Below are 7759 nucleotides of genomic sequence, written 5' to 3' on the forward strand. Positions count from 1 at the left end.
TGTTCACACCCACTGCCAGCGCCGGCCCCGCTTGCACCCGCAGCCAGCTCCAGAGCCGCCGCTTGCACCCAGGGTTTTAATATAAATAGATATAGATAACCTGATGATATTTTCAGCTACCTTTTCATTATTTTTTTAAAAATGGTAGGACAATTTACACATAACATAGCATTTCAATGTCCAGTTCTGTGGCATTAAATACCTTCACATTGTTGTGCAGCCATCCCCACCACCCATCTCCAGAATTTTTCCATCTTCCCAAAGTGAAACTGTCTACCCATCAAACACTAGCTCTTCATTTCTCCTCCCTCAACCCCTGGCAACCACCACCAGTCTACTTTCTGTTTCCATGATTTTCACTCCAGGGACATCATAAGTGGATCACACAGTATCAGTCCTTTTGTGACACTTGGTATAATGTCCTCAAGGTTCATCCATGTTGTAGCATGTCTCAGAATTCCATTCCTTGGTGAGGCTAAACAGTATCCCACTGTATGAACATATGTTTTGATTAGTCACTTACTTTTCAGTGGACATTTGGGTTGTTTCTACCTTTTGACTGTTGAGAATAACACTGCTGTGAACATGGGTGTCCCAATATGTGCTTGAATCTCTGCTTTCAATTTTTTGGGGTATACACTCAGATTTGGGGTTGCTGGATCACATGGGAAATCTATGTTTAAATTTTTATATATTTTAAAAAGTAATCTTTGTGACCAAAGTAAAATGCACTAATACTTATGCATAGAATGATTTGGGGTTGATTATTCCGTTTAGAATAATTTCTCTAACAATGGTGCATCTTTATGTTTTTATAAATATTTGTGCATCTTTTTTTTAAAAAAAGTGTTTTTAAAAAATATATATTTTTTATTGATTTCAGAGAATTTTTTTGGGTATACACTCAGATTTGGGGTTGCTGGTTCTCATGGGAAATCTCTGTTTAAATTTTAATATATTTTTTAACAAGTCATCTTTGCAACCAAAGTAAAATGCACTAATACTTATGCATAGAATGATTTGGGGTTGATTATTCCGTTTGGAATAATATCTCCAACAATGGTGCATCTTTATTTTTTATAAATATTTGTGCAATGGTCCTTGTATATAAGAGGGGTTAGAGGGTCAAGGAAAAGCATATGATGATGGAAGCAGAGCTTGGAGGGATGGGAGGGGTACAGGCGGCCGCATCTTAATCATAAGGTGGGACCATTTTGCAAAAATATTTGCACCTTTGTTAGTTTTTGTAAGGCTTTTCCCCAGTCCTTCAAGTCTCTTTTGCACTCTGTGCCCTTCCTAATCCTGCTGATCTTTTCTTCAGTTGTAAACTGGCCCAACTCTGCCTCGTCCCCATCACCAGTGGTTTTGCTTATGATTCAAGCAATTCTCCAGTGTCCCCTTCACCTGCATTACAAAACCTCCCCTATTTTCTAGACCTGCAGGATTGACTACATTCCCTATGCTGCACATTTCCATGATTTATTTATATTCTTTTAGCTTATGGTATGGTAACGGAGATTTATTCATTCAACATACATTCAGTACCTGAGCGCCACAAATATATGCCAGAAAAGCAGAGTGTGAGCCAAATGAATGGTGAGCTACTATACCCAATGGGATTTATTTGTTTGCTTGTTTATTTATTTTGACTCAATGGGATTTATTTATTTATTTATTTTTACCCAATGGGATTTAGTCAGGATTTGGACTGGAAGAAAAAGAGAAGGTGATGGCTGGAAGTGTGGAGGCAAGAGTAGGAGCCATGAGAGACTCAAACAGGAAAGAGAGGCTTCTGTCCAGGTTGGGGAACATCAGGGGGTTAAGAAATCAGTGAGGAAAGTGTGGTAGGCAAACTCATGCCCTCCTTCCCCAAAGAGATCCATGTTCTAAAGCCCAAGAATCTGGGAATAGGTCAGCTTTCATGGCAACAGGGACTTTACAGATGTAATTATGGATTTTGAGATGAGATTATTCTGGATTATCTGAGTGGGCACGATGAAATCACAATGGTCCTTGTATATAAGAGGGTCAAGGAAAAGCATATGATGATGGAAGCAGAGCTTGGAGGGATGGGAGGGGTACAGGCGGCCTCTAACAGCTGGAAAAACAAAGAAGTGATTCTCCCCTGGAGGCTCCAGGAGGCATACGGCTTTGCTGCCACCTTGATATGAGCCCAGTAACACCCATGTTAAGCTTCTAACCTCCAGACGTTTACAATAACAACGTCGTATTATTTAGGCCACTACATTGTGGTGATTTGTTACAGCAGCAACAGGAAACTAACCCAAACGGAAAACAACCTTAGTCACATCACACTTACAAAGCTGGAACTCTTACAACCATTTCACCAAGAGGAAAGGGAGGCTTAGAAACTTGGCGAAATTGCCCAGAATCTCACACAGAGTCAACTGCAAAGCAGAGTTTCAGTCAATCCTGCCTGATTCCAAACCGCTGGTCTTTCCCTGCACCAGGCTGCCTGGGGCGCATGGGAGACCATGGAGATGCCCGAGCAGGGCTGGGACCTGCTTCCCAGGAGCAGTAGCTAATGGGGCATGACTCCCCACAGCGCCACTGACAGAGCCTGAGCCAGCGACTGCCCAGTGGATTCTGAGGGTCTGCAAACACCACCAATGACACGGTGACAAAACAGCCCAAAGGTGGATTCTGGTTTGGGAAAGGGAGTTTGTCCAGAGGTAGGGCCACAGGGAAGTGATGGGGAATAAGCGGTGAAAAAATAGAAAAGAAATGAAAGGGAAGAAAATGGGGTGGGGTGCCATTGAAGATCAACTTTACTTTTACTACTTTGGCTTGCGGTGGCCAGGTCAAATGTCTCTACCTTAGTTAAAGCGAATGAAGGAGCCAGTCAGACCTTTCCCCATTCATTTCAGCTCATCATTTTCCTTCCAAATGTTAACATATGAATATCCTTAAAACACACACACACACACAATTCTGTAGAATTATTTAAAATAAGATTTATTTCCTCTGTGAAATTTTTGTGCCATGTTAAAAACTGTTCTTTTAAACAAAACTAATACTTTAAGAAGGTGAATTGTATGCTGTGTGAATTATATCTTGATTTTAAAACCAAATTTAGACTATATAGTGAAGGTTCCTAGACAGATTAAAGTACATGTTAAAATTCATTCTTAAAATCAGTCTTGATTTTAAAAAACTCACTTTTTAACTAAAGATGACATTAGACACAGCGAGTCAAATAAAAATTGAAAAATTACTTTGGAAAAACCCTTGGATTCCCATGGTATAGCAGTAGGCAGGATTAGTATATTCTTGACCATTTCTTAAATCCACTGCAACCAGCCTTCCTCCAGCTTTGGAGCCCACCACTACTTCTATTGCTAAGCAACAGAGGAAGTCATTAGCTTGAATCTCAGGTCTAGGTTGTATGAGAAATACAGTTTAAGTATGCATAGTTGACTTATCAGAAAATAAAGATATAGATGCAATTTTACTCTATTCTTAAATCCTGCTATTTACTATATATATTTCATCTAGTCCCTTTCCTTACTTCTATCAGCTTTATGATTAAATTCTACTACTTGGTTCTAGTGGGCCTTCCCATTCTTTCTGTATATAATGCAAACCCCCCCATCCCACCCCCCACAAAACACACACACACAAAACCATAGTCCTTCCACATAGATCTACATAATTGACATTTTTATGTATTTCTTTATAATAACTTTTCTATATTTTTAAACAGTTGAGGTCATTATCTAAAATTGTTATACTTTTTTTTAGTTTTCTGATATAAGTAATGCTGCTTCTGATATTATAAATATAAATGTAATTCTTGACCCTTCTGAATGCACTTTTTTATTTTTAAAAATTTGAAATAACATTTAAATTTTGAAACACTCAACAGAAATGTTGAAAGTACAGTTCAAAGAATTTTATTTTCCTTACTCATTTGAGGGTAAGTTGTCAATTTTACACCACATCACCCCTAACTATTTCTTTGTTTTTCCCTACAAATAAGACTACTTTCCTACATAGCCCAAATCCAGAAATTAACAATACCACCTAATAATACGTAGTCCCCATTTAAGTTTGGCCAATTGTTTCAATAATTCTTTTATAGCAAAATTCTTTTATAGTAAAAGCATCTGCACATCCCCTACTGGGGATCGAGCCTGCAACCCGGGCATTTGTCTTTAACCAGAATCAAACCAGGGACCTTCTTTCTACAGGCCGGTGCTCTATCTACTGAGCCAAACCAATTAGGGCTCAGATGTCTTTTATATGTTAGAATACTTTCCCATCACAAGTGATATACCAAGTCATGTTTGTCTTTCTGAAAATTTGTCACAGTCATTTCTACCATCATTGATCACACTGGTTCACCTGTTATGACTTAGAAGATTGTAGTCGATAGTCAACACAAGCCAAAGTAATAAATGTGCAGTTGGCTCATGTAAAACCCATGTAGACTCATTTTGTGAATTATAGGGAGAAGATTTATGGTAATAATGTAACTGAAAGTCCCCTACAGCTGCCTGCCACCTTGAAAGCCAAACTCATGAGACAGAGATTGATAAAAAAGGAAAGTGGTTTATTTAAGTGCCAGACACTTGAGAAGATGGGGGACTCTTGTTGCAAAGCCCATCTTAACATCTCAGTGCAGGCAGGGATTTTTATAAGGAGGGAGAAGGAAAACAGGACAAAGATATCAAGGTGAGGGGGTTGAAAGGTTCTCTATGTGCAGGCCAGCACAGTCCATTCCGATAAGGATCTTGAAACTGGTCGAGTGATGGGCTGGTACATGTCATCCTGGTCTTGGTCATCTTGGTTCTACATCATCCTGTTCTATGGTTGAAGGTCAACAAATCTCCTGGAACTGGGATGACTGAAGGTCACGGTCTGTATCTTCTGAAGTTGCTCCTAGGATTCTCATACAAACATGATGCTTATCTAAAACTACACATTAGTCAGAGTCAGCATTTATAGAAACAATGTCAAAAGAATGGTGGGATGAGTTACAATTCCCCACTTACAATTTTTATTTCATTTCCATGGAAGTTAGAGTGTTATGTCCAAAATATTTCAGAAAACTAGAAAAATGTCGGCGCTAGTATAGGTTATAGGCAAAAAATAACATTTTACTGACAATTAACTGCATTAGAGTCTAATATCTACAATTGTGTGTTATAGATTTTATTGAAACTTATTTTAAAAAATTATTCTTATTTTTATTAAGCAGTCAAATTATAACCAATTAATTTAGTGTATTAAGACCAGTTTCAATTTGGCCTTATTATTTGTATAACCACAATAGGAAGAGCAATTCCTTATATAGGCTTTTAAAAATTTGTTTTGCTAGAATTTCACAATAAATTTTCCGATTGAATTTTAAATAGCCTCTCAGGGCAAAAAGCCAAGCCACACAGTTGCCATCAGGCTTTGCCTGTAATACCTACAGGTTTGGGAAAACTCCTCATGTTTTCAAGTTCACCAAAATCTCTTAAGGTTCTTTCCTTGTCATTTCCCAGGAAAGTTACCAGGACATTTTCCCAAAGGACTTTTTCTTGGCTTTAAAGTCAATCTTTATTTTTTAAAGTTTTTTGCCAACATTTAGAATTTAGGCATGACATTCGCAAACATAACATTCCAGTCAAAGTCTTTGTTAATAAAACTGCAATTGGACTGTTATGAAGACATCAAATTCTTATTGGATTCATGCAAACAAACATATTGTCATGAAAATAAGAATAGTCACTTATTAAAAGAGTTTTTAAATTCTGGAGAGATCAAGTTTGGAGAAAAATATGTTTTAATATTGCTTATTAAGGTACAATTCACAAAACTGGTCTAAAAAACAAAGACAAAAAAAATCAGCAATATTTTGAACAAAGTCATAAACAATAATTATTTTCAGTTTATTCAGTCCCATAGTCAATTCTTATTTATCTTGATTATTTCACAGTCTTTCTATGACTCCAGTTGCTTCTTAGAGTTCTATAAGTCTTTATTTATTTTAAAGGTATGATCTGAAAATTTATTCTTAGAAATTCGTATTTAGAATAAGTCAGAAGATGTAACATTTTTGCAAATGCATGAGTTAAGTAATGACTGTGTATAAATGGCAAAAAATCTTTAAAATGACATGGCAATAGATTTGACTAAATGCAATTGACAAAGGAATTTGCTTTTTTTGTAACAACATTTTAAGATAACATTTAGAATCTGAAATGAAAGTGTATCAGATTAAGAAAGCAATTAAGTAGTTCCCCCATGTCAGTTGTACCTGGGATTCCAATGGGGAAATTACAATTGGTTTTGAAAAATTAAGTGGAGCTTTCTGGCCTTTTCATTTGTCATTAAAATTGCCACGCCGTTTTACTACTTATGTACCTTTTTTTGTTCCTTATTCCCCCCTCCCCCATTTCCATTTACCTTCATGAGTATTCCTCCTTCCTTGTCCTTTCTTCCTGTAATATGTATGTCCCCTTTAAAATTCTCTTTCATTTTTCAATTTCCTTTATTCTTTCTCTTTTTGCTTCTTACCTCCACACAATCCTTCCTCAACTTGCAAAGACCCTATGCAACTTGCATGAACTTTCTGTGACATCCATAAACCTTCTGTGTCTCTCTTAGTCACTTTCTTTTTTTTTCTTTTTACTCATTCAGAAATAACTAACTTAAGAACAACTTATTTTCTTCCAATTAAAAAAAAATTGCGTTAACTTATACTGTTTATTATCAAAAGCATATGCTTTTTTACAACTTAATTAGAATTCTAAATTCTTGTAAATTTTAATTTTTAGTGACAACTAAAAACAATACATTTCATACTTTTCAGAAACGTGTTTTTTTTTAAATTGACAAACACACTCACATATTTAAAGAGGCATAAGAGAGATAACATGACCTTGACAACTTCTGGGAAGCTGGGAAACGGCAGGGGGGATACCAGGCCCTGCAGCTTGCATTTAAAAGTACCATTTTCCCCTTTCACATGCAGGGGGTGGGGCAGTCGCTCCAGCTGCATGCACAGCCTGTGTGGGGTTTGGGGAGGCATTACTTTCCCCATTGTTCCCTGGACTGAGGCAGCCCCTGGCCGCAAGGAGGGAGATTTAGAGTGTTTAGAAGACTTCTTTCCTCGTGAGTTTTACTGTCTGGGAGGGAAGTACGTACTTTCCCCGCTCCTTGAACCACTAATCTGGATCTTTCTGAGCAGAATTCTTATGATGTAACAACACGAAAGCTTGCATGTAACAGGCCATATCACATTTACCAGGCCTTTGGCAAAACAACTTCAGTTGCAACATAGTATAGTAGTTTAAAGCAGCGGTTGCCAACCTTTCGGACCTCACGGACCACCAGTGGCCTGTGGACCACCGGTTGGCGACCGCTGGTTTAAAGAACTATTTAGGGGCCATTGCTCTTCAAACCCCAAAACATACACGGGCCAAGCTGTGTTACAATTAAAAATTCATATTTTTCTTGGCCATTGGCTCATAACCACAGGTGGACCACTCATGGCCAGAAAGAGACCCAGAGGTCTGCCACTCAGTACTGAGGCTGAGGCCCCCATGCTTAACAGTCCAGGTTTACACACAAAATTACAGCTAGACAAACAGGAAGGAGCAGGCACCTCTATAGCAGTATGGCTCCTATGCAAGTTTCTTCAAGTAATACTACTTCAAATCAAGAACACGATTAGTAAGACACCCCACAAGAGGTGGGCAAGAAGAAAAGCAAACAATACACCAAAATTCAAATACCAAAACCAAAAGGT

Source organism: Myotis brandtii, unplaced genomic scaffold (genome assembly GCF_000412655.1).
Source record: "Myotis brandtii unplaced genomic scaffold, ASM41265v1 scaffold1234, whole genome shotgun sequence".
Lineage (NCBI taxonomy): Eukaryota > Metazoa > Chordata > Mammalia > Chiroptera > Vespertilionidae > Myotis > Myotis brandtii.